The 21505-nt window shown below is 38.7% G+C and overlaps 1 pseudogene across 1 annotated transcript; it reads right to left on the bottom strand.

The window, feature by feature from the left end:
• Positions 1–33: 33 nt before the first annotated feature.
• Positions 34–20974, bottom strand: LOC309658547 (large ribosomal subunit protein uL30 pseudogene; annotated as a pseudogene). The gene is made up of 2 exons (XR_014268328.1): positions 18227–20974; positions 34–13295 (listed from the first exon to the last, which is right to left on the bottom strand). The product of XR_014268328.1 is annotated as a large ribosomal subunit protein uL30 pseudogene (transcript).
• Between the last annotated feature and the right edge of the window lie 531 nt (positions 20975–21505).

Here is a 21505-nt window from a genome sequence, read left to right as displayed (position 1 = left end):
AAAGCCAACAATCATAAACTGGACTAAATCAAAACTTAAAACTTCTTCTCTTTGAAATACATTAAGAAAATAAAAAGAAAAGGCACAGACTAGGAAAAAATGTTTGTGAATCGTATTTCTGATAAAGGTCTTGTATTCATAATACATAAAGAATTCTCAAAACTCAGTAATTAAAAGCAGGGACTGAAAAAGATATTTATACATCTGTGTTCATATAGCCCGTTATTCACAGTAAGCCAAAAAGTGAAAGCAGGGACTTCTCTGGCGGCGCAGTGGTTAAGAATCTGCCTGCCAGTGCAGGAGACACGGGTTCGAGCCCTGGTTGGGGAAGATCCCACATGCCGCAGAGCAACTAAGCCTGTGCGTCACAACTACTGAAGCCCGCACGCCTAGAGCCTGTGCTCCGAAACAGAGAAGCCACCACGATGAGAAGCCCACACACCACAACGAAGAGTAGCCCCTGCTCGCCGCAACTAAAGAAAGCCTGGGCGCAGCAACAAAGACCCAACGCAGCCAAAAATTACTTAATTAATTTTTAAAAAGTGAAAGCAACTCAAGTGTCCATCAACAAAGGAATGGAAAAATGTGGTATATACATACAATGAAATATTACTCAGCCTTAAAAAGAAAGGAAATCCTGGCACATGCTACAATGTGGATGAATCTTGAAGGAATTACGCTAAGTGAAATAAGCCAGTCACAAAAAGGCAAACACCATATGATTCCACTCATACGAGATACTTAAGAGTAGTCAGACTCGTAGAGATAGGAAGAAAAATGGTGGTTTCCAGAGCTGGGGTTGGGGAGAACTGGGCAGTTATTATTTAATAGGTGGAGTTACAGTTTTTCAAGATGAAAGAGTTCTGGAGATGGATGATGGTGATAGTAGCAGAACAATGTGAAAGTACTTAATGCCATTGAACTGTACAGGTAAAAATGGTTATGATGGTAAATTTTACGTTACGTGTGTTTTACTGCAATTTACAGAAAACTCAGTAAATAGAAAACAACTCAATTTTTTAAATTGGGCAAAGTATTTGAACAGACATTCCCCAAAGAAGATAAACAGATGGAAAATAAGCACATGAAAAGATGCTCGACATTGTCAGTCATTGGGAAAATACAAATTAAAGGATCATTAAATACCTATTAGAATGGCAAAAATTAAAACTACTGACCATACTAAGTTTTGGCAAGGATATGGAAGAACTGGAATTTTCATGTAGTGTGGATAGAAATGTAAAATGGTATAGCCACTTTGGAAAATAGTTGGGTGGTTTCTAAAAAGTGAAACATACACTTTCCATATGTGATCCAGTCTTTCGACTCCTAAGTGTTTACCCAAGAGAAATCAAAACATATGTCCATACAAAGACTTTTTAAAAAAATATTTATAGCAGTCATATATAATGGCTAAAAACCTGGAAACAACCCAAATGTCCATCAACAGGTGAATGGATAAACAAATTGTGGTATAGCCATATGATAGACTACTACCTGGCTCCTTTTTTTTCTCCTGTTTATTAACAAAAGGAATATGGATGGATCTCAGAATAATTATGTTGAGTGAAAGGAGTCAGACAAAACAACAGTACATACTGATGATTCCATTTATATAACATTCTAGAAAATATGCACTAGTCTATAATGAAGGACAGCAGATCGGTTGCCTGGGTATACAGGGAGGAAGAAGGAGGAGGAGAAGGGAGGACGAGATAATAAGGGGCACGAGCAAACCTTTGTGGGTGTTGGATATGTTCATTACCTTGATGGTGGTGATGGTTTCATGGCTGTATGCGCATGTCAAAACTTATCAAATTGTATTCTTTAAATATGTACAGCTTATTGTACGTCAATTTTACTTCAATAAAGCTGTTAACAAAATAAACAAAGGAGCTTTGCGAGCTCAGACTTGATCTGCCTCAGTAAATTCCATCTGTTGGTGGAAACAGAGATTGAGAATAATAACAATTTGGAATTTTCACTGTGGGAAATAACCAAGGAAGACAACCTGGGATGAGAAAAAAAAACTGCTGAGCCACATGGAGAGTTTTAAAGAGGTCGAAAACTGTTCATTTTCTCTGCATTTAATCAACATAGAAAGCCTCAGAGTCACATGATATTGGAGCCAGGAGGAATCTTCGAGAGATGAAATAGTCCAATTTCTTTATTTTACAGATGAGGAAATGAATCCAAGAGAAATAAAGGGACTTGCCTTAGGTCACACAGCTTGCAGAGCTAAGAATAAAATGTGAGTCCTCTGAAGCTTACTCTAATGCTATTTATTTTTCTTCATCTAGCTAACCTAAACCCTTGGGTAGTTGTTAATCTAGGCTAGTCTATGAAAATACGGAATAAGACAATACCTATGAGATGCTGAGTTCCTTCATGGCCATGTGGATGGCCATGAAGATAGAAGGGAACACCACTACCTTTACCTTCATATTTTCAGTCCCCAAACCCTCTAGACAATACTCCTTGTAGGGCAGTAATGCTCTCCTGGCTACCCTCAGAATCTAGGCAACCTAAAACCATTACTTCTCATGTGAACTCCTCACAGGTACAGTCAGGTCTGCTATAATGCTTGTCTTGAAAACACAAATTTGTTCCAATGTGATTGATATATTAGGAAACAACATATGAGTATAATGCAAATTTGCCTTGGCCTATGTGAGATCTTATCAGCAAGAAACACGAGGTGAAAGCAGAAAACCATCCAGCCAGCTGAACTGAGGTGCCTGGGAATACACAAAATGCACACACACACTCTCCTCAGATATCTACCAGCTACCTCAGTTTACTGTGTGTGTTGAGTTGTGCCCATCCACATCCAGTATTAAAATTTTTCCTCTGATTTTAGATAACTTACCTTCCTACCACTGTACAATGAATTACAAGCTGCAACCCTTCCAATGCCTACTTCCTCAAACAAATTTCAAATCTTTTTTTAAGGTAAAGTGATGTATTTATTGTATTATTTATGAGTTTCCTTTTCTTTTTCAACTTGAAAGCAGTCATTGTTTATTAACTGACCAGATTATAAAAATAATCATGGGAGGCACCATAGTTCATCCTTCTAAGAAGCCTGTTGATCTGGTCTCCCCTGTTGCCAGCAGCTCTGCCTTCTACACAATGCATGGCCTTTCTCTTCATTCCACCTCATGAAGAAGATAATTTGAAAGACCACAGGAAGCTGTTTACATTTTCCAACAGTATGGGTCTCATGAATCATATCCTCCATGCAGATGATGCCCTATTTACCAAGAGATCGAGCAGTCGAAGTGTTACCTGTTGGGACAATTACCTTCTTGTTGATCTTGCTATAACCGCGCTTGTAGATCAATTCTTTTACTGATTTCTGTTTCAGGTATCCCATACAGTATATGGCTCAACAGTCCTCAGCATGTTAACTGAGCCTTACTGAGCTTAACAAAGGTGCCATTGAGGAGCTGAAAAAGGTAAAGAAGATGGAACACCTTTCAGATCTTTGGGCTCACACCGTTGATACCCTGATCCTGAAGACAAATGCTCATTTGGGTTCTAGAGTTACACAGAAGTTACCCACTTTTCTTGCCATCTTTGCCAGTCAAATCTCACTTCCGTACATCTGCCTATTTTCCTTATTATGGTGTTTAGCTTTTTCATAGATAAGCTTCCTCCTTGCCTTTTGAAGCATCTTTTGGGCAAACTTCTTTCTCAGGTGCATGATCTTCAGCTCTGCAAAATTCCTTTGCTCTTTCTTGATGGTATCTGGCATAGCAGAAACCTTTTTTCCCTTCTCTTCTATACACTCCATGATTCCAGCCAGAAAAGAGGTTACTTATAAATTTCTTAACCATTTAACATGTGTAAAACTGTGCTACCATTTTTATTAGGTTCTTATATCTTTTTTTTTTAATGTGTCACTGGTGAAGTTTTGGAGTGTTGTCTCCCTGAGCGCATCTTTTCCCATAAGCCCTGTGGGTTTTATTGCACTATTATTGTGCATAGCATGGTGATTTTTATGAAGGCATGTGTCATATTATAGCAGAACTGTATTAAGAGTGTGGGGTAAACCCTTAAAAGACTAATCTTGGGTCTAACAGCTGTGGGTGCACACACACACACACACAGACACACACACACACACACAGAGCCTTGTTTAAATACAGTTGACCCTTGAACAGTGTAGGGGTTAGGGGCGCTGGCCTTCTACACAGTAAAAAAAACTTGAGTCTAATTTATAGTTGGCCCTCCTTACTGGCAGTTCCTCTATATCCACTGTTCCATATCCATGGATTCAACCAATCAATATTAGTACTGTAGTCTTTACTACTGAAAAAAAAATCTGTGTATAAGTGGACCCGTGCACTTCAAGTCCGTGTTGTTCAAGGGTCAACTGTTCTACTAGGCAGGTATCCTGTCATATGAGTTTGTTTCTGGGCTGACGGGAGAATAAAGTATCCATTTCAGAGTCAGCCCACACAGCGGTTCTTAGTTGCAGGATATGGTTCCCTTGTTCCTTCTGACTAATCTCGGATGGGATGGAGACCATTATCACTGGCCACCAGCAAAGACAAGCATTAAATCAGTTCACACATAAACGGATCAGGCTTACCAATGACCCACCCTCTTGGCACCTTAAGTGCTGGAAACAGTATAGGTCAAAGCATGTTCCATCGTGGCCTGCATCAGAATCACCTGGAAGACTGAATAGAAAGAAGATTCCTGTATCTCACTCCAGATCTGCCAAATCAGAACCTCTAGGACTAAGGACTAAGGAATCAGGAATCAGCATTCTGACACTCAGTGATCCTCATACACCCTGAACTTTGGGAACTACTGGACTAGGATGTCTGGCTTAACAAGGCATACAAATGTAGAGCCAGGTTCCCAGGCGCTTGAAATATAGCCAAACTACTTTTTACCTAAAACAGCTGGCTTTTACTCTATTTTATATCATTATTGTCCAACTACAATGGCTTTTGTCCAGTTTTAGACCATTATTGTTGAGGATTTGTCATGGGTGCCACCTGTTAACCTGTTATGAGGAATTGGGGGTTGATAGAAAGAAAGGAAAGTGCCAGAGAGGGGTTTGACATATTAGAGAGTGTTGTTCTGTAGCTTGTTCATTAAGTTCATATCCCATCTGCCTATCAAATTTGTTTTAGAACTTTGAATTAAATTTCTCTGGTGTGTTCTGAAGCAAAGACAGGACATCTGTAGCTTCCTAATGAATCATTTCTCTCTTCTACAATCTAGCCACTGATAAACTGGCACTAAGTTCTGTATTTGTGTACAAGATGGGTTGGGAACAAAACAGCAGTTAAAAATTGCAGAGCTACTATGAGTGCATTAAAGGAATATAATTATTTTTCTGGAGTAAACAGCCATTATTATAATGTTCCATACAGTAATGCCTTGTAATCATCCGCAAGTGTTAATGTGATGTTTAACATGTTTCACCTTGGAAAGTGTTTTATTATGATTCAAGTCACAGGTAAAATAATGAAAGATCTTAACTCTCTCCTTAACAGCCCCAAATAAATATTGTAAAATAACTCTGGTACTTAGTACGCTGAGAGGAAAAAAGCAAGTTCTATCTTCTAGTGTGTGCAAGAGGACACTGTAATAAAGAGATGTTTCTGAAGAAATGATGCAAATGGACATGAAAGTACAGAACTAAAATGGATTTGCTTTGTCCCTTTTGAAATTGTTGAAACAAGAACGACCAAGACGAAATTTATTATGCATGCTTTGTAAAATGGCACCAGGTATCACAGAATCAGCATGAGAATTACCTAAGTGCTAGAAACCTCCATTCGCAGAAGTTATGCTGATGAGTCATCTTGCCCACCCTTTTCTAAATAAGACTTGACTTGTTCAAGCATTCTCACTTTCCCATGGCATGACAGGTGTCAAGCTTGTATTTAAGAGTAAAATGCCATGGTAGCTACACTTACTTTCAATTAATGTCCAGAGAAAGAAAAAGAAAATGTGGCAAAATGTTAACCATCGTTGAATCTAAGAGGGTGGTACATGGTTGCTCACTAAACTATTCCAACAACTTTTCTGAATGCGGGAAATTTCTCGGAGTATAAGTTTGGAGGGAAAAAAAAAAAGGAATGCACAATTTAGCCACTTAAGGTCAATGAAAATATTTATAGTCACTCCAGAAACCCTTGAAATCATACCCAAGCCTGTGAGTACGATTTAGTGTGTAATTCTGGTTTTATGACTTGGCATGGCACTCCTGTAAAATTATGACTGAAGAAGAAGGAAGTGAAACTTGATAACCGCCCTACCCACTGTAATTCTTTTGATACTGAGTATATTCCCCTCCGGAATATGACTTGTATAGTAAATGTTACAGTGGTTTTCTACCTTCAGGCCCATGCTTATGAGATTATTTCTCTTTCTGTGGTTGACTAAAAACTGAGTTGTCATAGTGGGGAGATCAAAATGAGTTTCTGTAAAGAACAGGTTTTACGTAAGTCTTCAAACCAGTTAGATTCTAAACTAGGAAATGTTTATAAATAGACTTGGATCCATGAGTAAAAGTTCATTTATCAAAATAAATGACAAGGTGGATTTATTTATGGAGTAAAATCACGGAATCAAGATTTTCTCCTAGAAGAGTCATAGATGTTTCTATGTTGTGTATGTTTATATTTGTTTCTATATGTTATGTATGTTTCCACTTCAGGAACTTGAAGCAACTAGTTCATCTCAAATTCTCTTTTCCTCTCTCCCTGTCATCATCTGTCTTCTCCAGTCCCCATTACTTCTATCTCAGACTCTCATACTTGAAATGTGGCTCTGGGCAAAAGACCATATCTCATCTGCAGAATGAGGAGGAGGTCTAATGTACCTCACAATCCTCCTGGATCCCATATCAGTTCGGCCTCATTTTCATTTGCCAATTAATTGTGTTGTTTACTCTCCTCACTCCCTGGGAACCCACCAGGCTCATGATCTCTCCAATCAATAATTTAAATCCCCCCTTCTCTGAAACAGGAACAAGGAGATTCTCTCTCTCTCTCTCTCTCTCTCCCCCCTCTCTTCTCCTCTCTCCCCTACCAGTTTCCATTTCCATAGGTCCAACAAATGACCACTTCCTGAGTTTCTAAACTTAGCTCTTAGGCTACCTGACCTATTAACCCTTTCACAGCTGGCTCCCCTCTGCACCTGCTGGACCCATTATAGTTCTACATTCCATGTAAACCAAAAGATTCTTAAAACATGCTTGGTAAATGCTGGTTTCCCGTCTCCTAGGAATGCAAGTTCACGACAGGTGATGTGCCTAATGGGGTCAGCTGGACCTAGATATATTCTCTACTGAATTCCTAAGGTATAGCCCCGAGACTTCCCGGTTACCAAATATTTCCATCTACCTCACCATGAGCAGCTGGTTCCAGATGCACGGTTAAAGTTATGACCAGACATAGAAACACCTGTGCATCGTTTCCTAAAGCACCTTCAGGATGACAGGTATTGTGTATGCTTGTCTGCTGCTGCTATTATTAGAAGTATTTCATACTGACTAAGCTGTTGTTGAGGATGAAGTGGATTAAGATTTATGGAGTCTGAGTGGTAAACACATGACATACGGCTTTGGGGGCAGGCTGGGTGGTGTGCAGTTTTATTCAGCACCACACCTCAAGTGCTCAGCAGGGCAGCCTGCGTTAAGGGCATTTTCTATGCAGCAGCAAGGCAATTCAGATGTTTGAATGACTCATCCGATTGACCTTCCACCACAGCCCAACCATCCTCAGGGGATGGGCAGGCTGACAGCAAAATGCCACAGGGAAACACACTGGAGGGCAAGCAAGGGAACCACAGATGCCCACCAACTGGGTAGATGAATCACTGGGTCCCTCTGTGCCTTTGTTAACCTGTGAAGTTCACGGACAACAACACCTGCCTCCTACTTGCCGTGGGAGGTTGTTTTGAGGACTGCAGGCAATGCTGGCCAAGGGCTTAGAACTCTGGAAGATACTAGAATTCAGACAGATGGAATGCCAAGTCACAGTAGACACATTGAACCCTAGGTCCTTCCCTACGTCGACAGAGGCATGTCATTAATGTCATTTGTTAATGCAAATGCCTTTACATTTTGATCAAATTAATAACTAAAGAGCCACTAGATACCAAGCACTCAACTACGTTGTGATGTGACTGACCCTCTGGTGGAGTCCTAGAGGTGGGGGAAGAGAGAAAGCAAGGGCCCTTGAGATGTGCGTGCTGGAGAGTGTAATCTTACGAACTACCTCTGTTCAGAGTGGGAGAGCACCAATGAATAGATGCAGCAGATTCCGTCCTCTTTCAGCAGAGACATTCGATGAAAGCCTGTTGAACTGGGCCAGGAGCGGTGTGCATCCACCAGCCATTCTCTGCAGATTTGACCTGTGGATTACCAGCACTCAAGTGGAGGGAGAGCAGCGCTGAGGGCAAAAAGCACACTCAAGTGTGATCTCTGAGAGGTCTCACTTCTCCAGAGGATAGGTAGAATAAACCACAAATCATGAAACCCGGCCTATGGAAAGATACCAAGAACAAGAGAAGGGGCACCATCCTTAGACTCAGACAACTCACAGGACCCTGAAGAGATTTCCTGCAGAAATCAGGAAAAAAAAAAAAAAAAAATTGGGAAGTTTACCTCCTCAGAAGAATGCAAAGTAACTGACCTCTTTAAAACAGATTCAGGGCTTCCCTGGTGGTGCAGTGGTTAAGAATCCGCCTGCCAATGCAGGGGACACGTGTTCGAGCCCTGGTCTGGGAAGATCCCACATGCTGCACAGCAGCTAAGCCTGCGAGCCACAACTACTGAGCCCGTGTGCCACAACTACTGAACCCTGCATGCCTAGAGCCCGTGCTCTGCAACAAGAGAAGCCACCGCAATGAGAAGCCTGCGCACCCCAAGAAGAGTAGCTCCCGCTCGCCACAACTAGAGAAAGCCTGCGTGCAGCAACAAAGACCCAATGCAGCCAAAAATAAAACAAATAAAATAAATTAATTTTTAAAAATAAAATAAAACAGATTCAGAAAAGCACAGGATGGATTGAGATGAAAAGACAGTAGAATGAAAGAAAAATGGAGGTGGGTGAATGAAGTCTGAGATAGTGGAATTAAAATCCATAATGGAGACGATAAAGAACAGAATTGGCAGTGCAGCATCACCTTTCTCAAGCGTAGTTCAGCAACATGTATTAATATTCTTAAATGTGTACATGGTCTTTTACTTAACAAGTGTATTTCTAAAAAATTTAATCCAAGGAAATAATAGTACAAATTTACAAAGATGGAAGTATAAGATGTTAATGAGGGCTTTTATCGTAGAAAAATGTGTCCACCAATGGAGAATTACTTAACTAAATTATGGTATTGATATATCACAATATTAAAGTGAACACAGCATTAATAGTTTTAAAATTCTTTTTCATATTCTTTTCCATTATGGTTTATTACAGGATATTGAATATAGTTCCCTGTGCTATACAGTAAGACCTTACTTTTTATCTATTTTATATATAGTAGTTTGTCTCTGCTAATCCCAAACTCCTAATTTATCCCTGCCCCACTCCCTCTTCCCTTTGGTAACTATAAATTTGTTTCCTATGTCTGTCAGTCTGTTTCTGTTTTGTAAATAAGTTCATCTGTATCATATTTTAGATTTCATACATAAGTGATATCATATATTTGTCTTTCTCTGACTTACTTCACTTAGTATGATGATCTCTAGGTCCAGGGGACACTTGAACAATACTACTCTTAGATCTAACAAGAAGTACCTCTGCCTTGGGCTTCATGCTTTAGCTTTGCTCTGCACACCACAAACCCTGCAGATCATAAGCACAGACACACACACAAATAATCAGAGAGCATGCCTGCCACTTAGAATCTGACCATTAGCACTGGCCCAGCACAACCTCTAACCCTAAACATCGGCTCCTGTTCAGCCCCCAGGGGAATACTTCCCCTGGCTTACCCTATAACCTCAAAACAAAAGGCAACTGTATCAAAATGCCATGAAGATTTGCAGGTTGCTCCACTGCCAACATTGAAGGCCAGTGTCTTTTTAGAATTCAGGGCAGATCTGAGCAGCAAAAGTTCTTAGGTTAGAAAAAAGACAAATTTGTTAGCTTGTCAAATCCGTCTCAGAGAGCTTGAAGGCAATAAATTCTTCCACAGTGAAGTATGTCCCCACAGTGCCAAGCCTTCTTTTTTCCCTTTGTTTTCCAATTCACGGTTCTGGAGGAACTGACAGATTAATACTGTATTCACAGCAGTCACATACAGTAGCAGAGCAACACTTTGTAACACTATACAAGTAGTTTTACCCTTTAATTTATATTGTCTCTCAGACCCCAAACCACCTCCTATATTTTGTTGTGTGAAGCCATTACTGGGACTCTGCAAACTACATCCCTACTTTCTGCCAGAAGGGAAGGCTGCAGGGAGGCTGCAAGGCCAGAGGAGGCAGGCACTTGCTCCTCTTTCTGCGTGTTGGCTGTTCCTGGCAGCGTCACCTCCACGACAGCCCTTCAATGCGGCAGCGATAGCTGGTTCACGTCCTGCTTTTTGTGGCAGTCCCAGAAACAGCACCACAGCATCCACTAGCCAAGACAACTCTCCCCGTTCAAAGTCTCCTCCCCAGTTGTGCAGTGCCCTCCTCCCAGCTTCTACTTTCTTCTTTGTTCTCCCAGCCCTGGGCTGGTGGCTTCTACAGCTACTAACCTCATGTTACTTTCATGACTCCTTTTCAGTATTTTAGTCCGAGGACACCTGTTTACCAATTCCTTAAGTTTTTGCTTCCTAACTGGACCTTACTGATACAATAGGTCTGAATGGAGTAAGCATGAAGCATAACAATAATTCTTCACAGCGCAATTAGATGGGCGTTGAGTGCTGGAATTTGTGAAAGGCTTTTTTTTTATAAACTTATTTAATAAGATTTAATTAAATTTTGAACAAATTAAAGTACAATTTTATTTAAATACTTTGAGATTAAATTTTTTTCTATTTATGAATTATGATTTGTACTGGGCTTTTTACTTTTAATAAATAATCTTGAATATTTTAGAAGAAAAAACACCTTACTTTAAAAACATGATATATTAGTCAGGATTCGAGTGAGAGATTTATTTCAAGGAACGGGTTCGTGCGATTGTAGGGGCTGGCAAGTCTGAAATCTATAGGGCAGGCCACCAAGTCTGGAACTCTTGGGCAGAATTGATGCTGCAGTCTTGAGGCAGAATTTCTTCTTATCTGTGAAACCTCAGGTTTTGCTCTTAAGGCCTTTCAATTAGTTGAATGAGACCCACTCACGTTACTGAGGATAATCTTTACTTAAAGCCAACTGACTGTAGGCGTTAGCCACATCTACAAAATACCCCCACAGCAACACCTAGATTAGTGCGGTTGAATAACTGTCTAGTACAGCTGAGCCAAGCTGATACATAAAAATAACCATCATTTTTATACATGAAATATATAAAATATTTTTTATAAAATAATATCTATAAAATACATAAATATGTTTTTATTTTATAATTTTACATTAATTTACATTTTTGTAAATATATTTAATGTTTAGATACCTTGAATACTGTTTGATTTAGAAATGAAAAAGACAAAATTAGAGCCCAGAAAAGAAAATTTGAAGCTGCAGAAACTTCATCTCTTTGTTCAAGTTGTGTACTTGAAGAGAATAATTTTCTTGCCCCTTTATTATTTTTGATGAGTAACTAAATCTTTGTTAAACACAGAATTTGTAATATAATGTTCTGTTTGCTAACTTATCATGATCAGAGCCAGCTGAAGGCTGCTCATTTCCATTGTTTTCAAGTTTGGGACATTTAAGCAGACCACCTCTCTCCAAAATGGAAAATCTTGAATACCTTTGCTAAACATGCTCGGATTTGGCAATGTCCTTGAAATATGTTGCAACCAGGGTAGAAGAATGTTTATGGTCATCGATATTTTCTGTCAAATTGCTTCATAAGAAACTTCATGACAACTTACTAATGTAAATATTTTCATTTATTATTATTCTTCTTTGGCTAAATTGGTAGGCCAAATTGATGGTAGGCCAAAAATGATATGCTGTTTTTATTTTAATTATTGGTGAAGTGATATCATTTCTCAAGTTTGTACTTGAATTAACACTATATATTATAAAGCATGAAATTATTTATAGCTTCTGACCAAGCAATTCTACTTGTTAATTTATTCTGAAGAAACAGACCATACTAGGTATGAAAATATTTTTTTCTGGAGTTATTATAGCATTGGAAAACTAGAACCAATGTTCAATGAGTGGAGACTTATTGTTTAATTATAACAAATTTATTTATCGACTTTATGCAGCCCCCCAAAATGGCTGCTATATTAAGTTTACATGCCATCGTGGGGAACAGGGCAGGAGGAAAGGGTTAGGAGACTCATAAATGTAAAAAAGTTAAAAAAAAAATTCAAGATACTAATTACTCATATGCTTTGAGTATATTAAGATTTTTTTTAATGCATTAAAAAGACCAGAAGGAAATTCATCAAAATGTTGATGTTGGTTATATTAGGGTCACAAGACCACAAGTATGAGTTTTCTTCATGGGTGTGTGGATATGTATAACCGACTCACTTTGCTGTACAGCAGAAACTAACACAACATTTTAAATCAACTATACTCCAATTAAAAAAAAAGAATGTACTGACTCACTTTGTTATACAGCAGAAACTAACACAACATTGTAAAGCAATTATACTCCAATAAAGATGTTAAAAAAAAAATGAATGTATATATATATATTTAACTGAATCACTTTGCTGTATGGCAATAATTAACACAACATTGTAAATCAACTATACTTCAATTTAAAAAACTGCAAAAAAACACTTTTTCTATAAAAGGGTTATATAACTATTTCCCTGCAAAGAAAAGTGAAAACAAAAAAGAATTACATACATTCCACTGAAACTTTTGAATTCATTAAAAATCTTTATTATTCAGAGCTAAATGAAATATTCAACTTTTCACTTTCTTTAAATCACCTCACTTTATGAGTTACTTTGAAGGTGGAAACCATCTGAAGACTCCATCAACTTTTTCAAGTTTTCCTTTGTCACCTCCAAATGTCTTTTTGTCGTGGATTGTTCTTTCCTACTGTCTTAAAGAAATACCCTGCCTATTTTCCAAAAGTAAGTCTTCCAATTGTGTCCTTGGTTTGAATTCTTTCTTGCCCTCAAAACTTTGCCCCATCCATCATGGCCTCTCTCCTGTGTACGTGCCTCTTCTTTCATTGGATCATTCCCTGGGCCTCGTGCAAAATCAAAGTGTGGAGTTCCTTATTCAGTATTACTAAGAGCAGCAGCAGCAGCAGATCCTTAAGCCAATCATGGGGCCCTTCTGAGCACAGGGCCCTGTGTGACTGCACGGTTCATGGGCCCACGAAGCCAGCCCTACCTGACACACTCTCTCCTACTTTGTTTTCTATCTCAGTGAATGGCACCATCATTTACTTAATTTCCCTGGTTATCATTCCGGCTTTTCCTCTCCCTCATCTCTCACACCTAATAAATCACCAAGTCCTGAAATCTCCCACTTAACGTATCTCTCAGATTTGCCCACACCTCTTTATCCCCAATGCCAATCTCCCTAATTCAGGCTCTCATCACCCCTCACCTAGAAGACTGCTTTAGCCTCTACCACTCCCACTGCCTCCTAACTCACTCGTCCACCAAGACGGCCAGGAGAATCATCTCATCATGATGCACATCTCATCACGATTCTCCCCCCACCTCCCCTGATGACAACACCTCAATGACACCCCTTGTTTGGCGGATAAAGTTCAAACACCTTAACATGGCTTATAAGGCCCTTTCTGATGTGGTCACTGCTTACGTTTCAAGTCTCAGCTCTCTTTCCCTCCTGGAGGCCATTCTTTCTCCTCCATTCTTATGTGTTATAAGACCCTCAGGCATCCAGCTAGGCTTCATAACAAACTCAGGACAGGTCACACAGGCAGGCCTCATGAGGAAAACCTGGGAACAGCTGTAGAGCTGGGCCTGAATCCTGCCACACGCGCAGGCGGCCTCTGCAGCAGAACCCCCCATCTCCCCCATCCCGGTGGGGCCGTGTGGTGGGGCAGTACAGTGCAGTGGCTAAAAGCAGGGCCCCGGGAACCAGATTGTCAAGGAACTTCAGGCTGTTCTGCCTCCGTTTCTCGTCTGTCAAAATGATGGTAATAAAAGTATCTACCTTAAATTGAGGATTAAGTGAGTTGATATACATAAAACACTTAGGACGTTCTCTGGCAAGCAGTAAGTACTATATGAGCATCATCTTTTTTTTTTTTTTGAATTTTTGAATTTTATTTTACCTATTTTTTATACATAACTATTCATAGATAACTATAAATAGTTATCTATTTTATACATATTAGTGTATATATGTCAATCCCAATCATCATCGACACAGCTAAATCTGTTTCTGCTTCTTCTCTCTCCTGTCAACCAATACCTACTATCCTTTCTCGTGTTCATGGCTTCTGCTCATGGATGGCTTTGGTTTACTCATGTCTTCCACCCCCTCGTGGACTCTACATATTGGTTCCTCTCTGTGTGAGTTTAGCTTCTACGGCAATTTGCCAACTGCTCAGCTAGCTCTTGCGACGTTCCCATCTCCCCAAGAGAGAGGATCTGATTGGTCCAGAAAACCACTGCCATCCCTCTGGGACAACCTGCTGCAGTACTGAGGCAGGGGCACCCCCCCCCAGGGCTGCTCCCCTCTGTAGGGGTTCAGGGAAGGAACCTCTCAGAGGGGCCTGTGGGCGAAGCTAGCATTCTGAGCCACGGTCTTGTTCAGTTTGCACATGTTCACTTAAGCCTGAAGCTCTGTGCTTTCTCTGACTGGTGTCAGTGCCTTGTCTCCTACAGCCAGTTTCTTTATCTTAAAAAATTTTGTCTTCATATATTTTGTATTGGAAAGCCATATATTACCTTCATTTTTAAAAATTTAAAATAACTGTACATTTAATTCTGTGAATATACTGCCTGTGTTTTTAAGTTGAAAAAAATTCTACAAATAGTTTCAGCAACATAAGAAATTTCCAACTTAAATAGCAAAGAAATACATCCCACTTACTGCTGACTACAGATGTTTCTGTATTTCCCATTTTTTAAAATAACTATCATATTTGGTAATATGAACTCAAAGAATAATTATGAAAAAGTCATACAATTCCATATACCTCTAAAAATCTCATTGAAAATATTATGTTTGTATGGGATCGACCATAGGTGCAGCGCAGTAACAGAATGTACGTATGCTTCTTTTTCTTTTTGCACCACATGATAAAGTAAAATTCATGATTTATTGACGTATGTATACTCAATTAAAAAATACCCAGATATGCTATATAAAACATAAAATGTGATATGTGTCCTTGCCAGTTCATAAATTCATTCTAGATTTAAATACCCAGGAATAATTTAAAAGCATAAGCATCCTATTGTGTTTGTTTTTTCCTGTAGTTTTCTGCCCCAAATCTTATTATACAACATTTCAAAAATATAGAAAAGTTGAAAGGATTGTCCAGTGAATAAGCACATGGTTTATTTATCCATTCTTCTGTTGATGGACATTTGGGCCATTTCCAGGTTGGGGCTATTATGAGTCTAACTGCTATAAATATTCTAGTACAATTCTCTTTGTAGACATACAGTTTTATTTCACTGTCTTAATGGTGCTTTTGATGAACAGAAGTTTTTAATTTTGATGAAGTCTGATTTGTCAACATTTCTTTTTTTATGGTTAGTTCATTTGTGTCTCAGTTTTGAATTTTTTGCCTACCCCAATTCCATGAATATATTATCTTATGTGTTTTTCTAGAAATATTATTGTTTTGCCTTTCACATTTAGATCTATGATTTAATCTCAAGTTGATTTTTGAGCACGTTAAAATGAAGAGCCTGGAGTTCCCTGGTGGCCTAGTGGTTAGGATTCCAGGCTTTCACTACCATGGCCTGGTTTCCAGATCAGGGAACTAAGATCCTGCAAGCCATGTGGTGCAGCCAAAAAAAAAAAAAAAAAAAATTAAGAATCTGTTACTAGGGTCTTTTTATTCCATGTAAATATTAAATTGTTCCAGTGCCATTCACTGAAAAAAAAGTCACCCTTTTCCCACTGAATTGCATTGGTGACTTTGTTGTAAATCAAGTAACCATATATGCATGGGTCTATTTCCAGAGTCTCTATTTCACTGATCTATTTGTCTGTCCTTATGCCAATACACACAGACTCACTCTTTTAAATAGGTTTTAGATTAATTCTGTTTTTTTTAATTTTTTTTTTTATTTTTTAGGTTTTAGATTGATTCTTGTTGTCTGGTAGGTTAGTCCTTCAAATCCATCCTTCTTCAAGATTAACTATCATAGATATTTTGCTTTCTTCATATAAATTTTTAAATCACTTGTGAATTTCTATAAAAAACCTGTTGAGATTTTTATGGAATTGCATTAAATCTATATATCAATTTGGGGAGAATTGCCATCTTAACAATACTGAGCCTTCCAATCCTTGAAATGGTGTATCTCTCTATTAATTAGGTCTTCTTTAATTTTTCTTGACAATGTTTTGTAGTTTTCATTGTAGAAGTCTTGCACATCTTTGGTTGACTTCACTCCTGTGGTATCTATTATTTTGTGCCATTGTAAATGATAGTTTTAACATTTTTATTTTCTAGTTGATTGTTGCTAATGTGTAAAAATATATTTTTCCTATTGACCTTGTATCCAGATACCTTTGCTAATTCAACTTATTATTCTAGAAATTTATCTGTAGACTCAATGGGATTTTGTAAGTATACAATCAAATCCTCTGTGAATAGAGAGAATTTTACTTCTTCCTTTCCAATTGCATGCCTTTTATATTTTTTATTGTTTTATTGTACTGGTGTTATCTCCAGTAAGTCTCCAGTACTGGATCTTCAGTACAATGTGAATAGAGGTGGTAAAAATAGTTATTATTGTCTTGTCCCCAACTTAGGGGAGAAATGTTAAATAGTTCACCATTAAAGTAACACTGGCTGTTGTTGTTGTTTTGGTGTGTGCCTTAGCAAATTGACAAAGTTCCCTTCCTAGTTTGCTGAGAGTGACATAAGCTTTTCTTCATTTCTTTGATTTCATATTTATATCTCTTCTCTCACACTGAAAATACTGGTTCCTAATAATGTGAACATAATTTTTTTTGTTTTATCTTATGATGTACATGAGCTAGTTTCAAAACTGTAATATCAATAACAATACCAAAGTTGCTACCAAGTAAAGTCCAAGATTTCTTTGCCATTTTTTTCACTATTATGATACATCTCACTAAGGATATATAGTCAGAGTCCTATGTGCTAAAGACAGTTGAAATAATTTTTTCCTCTTTATGGTTGTAGCACCAACTTGATATACAGTTAGACTAATTTGTTTCACTTTGCTTTCAGTTTTAGAGTTTTATTTATTTTTTCAGGTAAACTATCATATAATCTGGAAAAAAAGATAGTTTTGCCTCTTCCTTTTCAATTCCTTTTCAATTTTTAACCTTCTAATTATTTTCCACTTTGAGTGCTTATGTAGGCTGAAGTCTGATGGAGTTAATTTGTTGTGGAGATGGTGATCATTCTTACCTGGTTCCTAACTCAGGTAGGAATGTGTACAGTTTTTCCCCAGTAAGTAAGATCCTGCTTTAGAGGTCATTATGTATATCTCTTAAAAGTGCTCCCTCCTCTATATTGCTATAAGTACAACCTTAAGTCTGACCTTCATTACCTCTTTCTCGGCCTCAATCTTTCTCTTTCCACTCTATCTACACTTTATGGTTGATTAGTTGTTCAATTCACTTCCTTGATTACAGCTCTTCCATGCATATTCTGTAAAATGCAAACATCTTCTGCATGAAGTGTAGTTGTTACAAGTATTAATAACACATGAATGGATTAGGGTTGGTTTTGGAGAGAGTGCAGATAGAAGGCATCAAACCCCCAACGGCATAAGCTGGAGAATAATAATCCAGAGTTAGACTGTGATGGTCAGAGAACAGAGGCAAAGCTGGGAGATTCAACCCTTGTTTGAGGGGAAAGGACCTCTTTGAAGACCTGTGACCCCTTCCCCCTGATATTAATAAGGCACAATTATATGACTCTAATTTACCTTTCAAATCTTCTTTTACACTATTGCCCTTGACAAACTCAGCCCAACTTACCTATTCTTTGTACCATTTCTGCACTCAGGATTTCCAAACAGTTTCCTTTTGCTTCTGACACTTCAAGTTGGTCCTCTGAAGCCATGTGCCAAGTATCTGCTGGCCAGCCCCCTATAAGAGTCACACATAACACAAGAGATTTGACCATGTTCTCTCCTCCAGCTATGTATCCTTCTGCACAATGAACGTTTCTTGATCCTCACTCCTAGAAATAATCTCTGGCTTCTCTGAATTCACCTATACCTATACCTCTCTTATGATACCTTGATTCCTGTCTTCTGCTGTGGTTATTAAAGTACAGACTTACCTCTGAATAAACTGGAAGCTTCCTGAAGTAACTCTGATCCATTTTCAGATTCCCATAACTTCTAGAATGACAACCGGCACCATAGTAATAAATAAGCATGAATGACTGTGTTCTGATCATTACAGAAAACACCGGCCTCCAGTCCTCTTTTGCTATACTTTTATTAACACAGCCTAAGATTTCACTTTGCTTTTTCTTAGTGGTAAACTATTAGGTAGCATAAGGTTAAAATCACCAAAACCCTTGGCTTTTTTTTTAAGAAGTTTTTTTTTCTGTTATAAGTCTCCCTCAACTTCTGTTTGTGAGGCTGATCTTTAAAATTTAAGTGTAGACATTAATCCATGCCAAATTTTATCTTTTGAGAGTCTATCACGTAGTCTGTGGAGATCTTGATTCTATCACCCAACCTGTAATCCGTGCTTCCAGCTTTTAGTCATCTGCCCATTTGGGAAGTATCTCTCCTAGGTCTTCATTGAGATAGCTTATAAAAATATGAATATTCATGAATCCTGCATAAAACTACACACACCAGAAAGAAAAACAAACCTCTAAGCCAACATGGATTGATTAATTAGAGATGTTTGGCTACTATTATTAAATTAGCTAAGAATCTAATCCACATAATCCATAGTATTATTTTCCACATTACATTTCCTGGATTCATCTACAAGGACGTCATGATTGTCTTTGTCAGCTATCTCACTAAATCAAAGAATAAATATAAAAAGCTCTCCTTTCTTCTACCAATCCCTTGTAAGGAAGTAAATGAGGTTACTTTGGCATGCCTTGCTCCTGATGAACCCAGGCTGGCGCCTCCTGCCATATAAAAGGATTCTGATTTGTTTAACAAAGCCCAGCATTCACGCTCACCTGGCTCTCCCCACGTGGAAGGGAAGGCGTTACTTCTCCAGAAATAAAACAATCTGATGACTCACTCAGAGGAGAGAGGTTACTCCCCTTGACAGCTAATCACAACCTGGAAGCACGCAGGTAAAGTAAATCAAGCTACATTACTCATCCTCCCAGACCTCCAGTTGATGACAGAAGCGGGAAAGAGGGGTAGAGCTTCACCCCTGTTGTTTCCCAGCACTCGCACGCAGTCCACAGAGCTCCCCAGCACAAGAGCAGCCTTTAAATAACCCACTGATACATTTCTCACTACCTTTTCTGTCCACGTTCTTATTCAGAAAATATCCACTATCAATTGTATAACATTCATTCCTAAGGATGGTCCTAAAATACAGGTCTTTCTGGCACAGAAAGATCTTCTGATAAAACATTTTCTCTGCCAGGAATTATTTTGGTAGATGGTATACAATACGTACTCGAATTGGGGCTTTGTTTCATGTTAAATCCATTAGCTTGGAGGGGATTTTAAACTTTCAATTTGGATATAGGTTTTATCTATTGAGGTTAAAAGGTAATTTTTGAAAACATATTTTAATATATCTGAGTATTTCCTGGCTCTCAGCTCTCCTTCAAGGCAGAGTTCATAATTCTGTTAATTTGTGCATATTGAAGGAATCTTTTTAGTCAGGGCACAATGGTACATTCCAAGAAATTCCTAGAAACTCTAAGTTGAATTGGATCCTGTCCTTGCTATCTGTACTTTCTGTAAGGAAATATAATGCACAATAATTCTGTTAACAACTTCATGGGGGTGGGGCATGAAAAGGGATAGAACAGAAATAAACTTTGTAAGCAAAATTGAGTTTCTCTTGGGACGATTTCCAATATAAAAAGGTTATCCTGACATAACCTTTTTCAACTTCCAATCAAAATACTTAAGAAGAAGAAAGAAGATGAATACCCAAATCAAAATAAAAACTGACAATTAACCTATGGGCAGAAGCAAAGGGAAAACTCCACTAAGGATAAGTCAGATGGAATCACCTAGAAAAGTTCAATCAGTTGCTCTCCCTTTCTATGCCACTGGGGAAAATAGGGAAAATGGAAGAGCCCATCCTTTTGCCCCGGAAGGAAGACATAAAAGACTGCAGAAATGAGAAACCTTAGACAGCCAGCCTTCCCTCATATGGGAGCTGTGTGTGAGGGAGCTAGAGGGTTCTCTCCCAGTCCTCCCTTCCTTCTCTCTAAAGACATTTAAATTCCATGATAAAAACTAGGAAGGAGCTGGGATAATACTGGAGGTGTTGTAGTCGCCTAAGTGAACACTGTAGAGACATCAGGAAAGAGCTGTGAAATAGAGGGATCTGGCAATGGTGAGGTTTCATGGAGCCCAGCGGTCAGAGGTTGATAGAGGCACTGGGGCAGGAGAAGGTAGCAGATATCTCAGGCCAGCAGAGTCTTACTACATGAAAACCTGCGAGAGGCTGGGAACCAGGCTAGGAGCTGCGCATCAGCCTGCCGTCTAGCTACTGATCTGACAGGGAAACACTCAAGCGGAAACCCAATGGCAGTCGTGTGCTGGTAAACCAGACGCCCCCAAAGTCCTATTTTGAAGTATTTGCCAATTTCTATGATGTAAGTACTCCCAGTGTGGTGGATCTCAGCTATCAATATCACCGAACCACAAGTTGGGAAGAGAAGCAAACAACTGCAGTTGGTATAAGCTGAATCCATCACATTCCCTGACAAACAGGTGGATGAATTTCTCTTCATTTCTGGAATGAGGAAAGAGGAGTGCATGAGAAAAATGCTTCAGGAACAAGGAAGGAGAAGGATGATAATACCTAGCAGGGGTTGAGCACTTACTCTTCTAAGTAGTTTATAGTTTACAAGGAACATCTCATTTCATCCTCATAGCAACTCTATGAAGTAGGTGGTATTATCATAATTTTAAGACAACAATCTGAAGCTTCCGGAGGTAAAGTAATTTGCTTTGCTCACGCAGCTCTTAAGCAGTAGATCTGGTCTTTGGACTGCTGAACTCCACAGCCCTAACACTTAAACTCTAAGCTAAGCACAAAGTGAACCTGAAATAAATATCCTGATTTCTTGACTCATAACAA

Source organism: Balaenoptera physalus (assembly GCF_965194825.1).
Source record: "Balaenoptera physalus genome assembly, chromosome: 3".
Lineage (NCBI taxonomy): Eukaryota > Metazoa > Chordata > Mammalia > Artiodactyla > Balaenopteridae > Balaenoptera > Balaenoptera physalus.
Note: the sequence above shows the minus strand (reverse complement) of the source record. Positions and strands in the feature narration are given on the sequence as shown.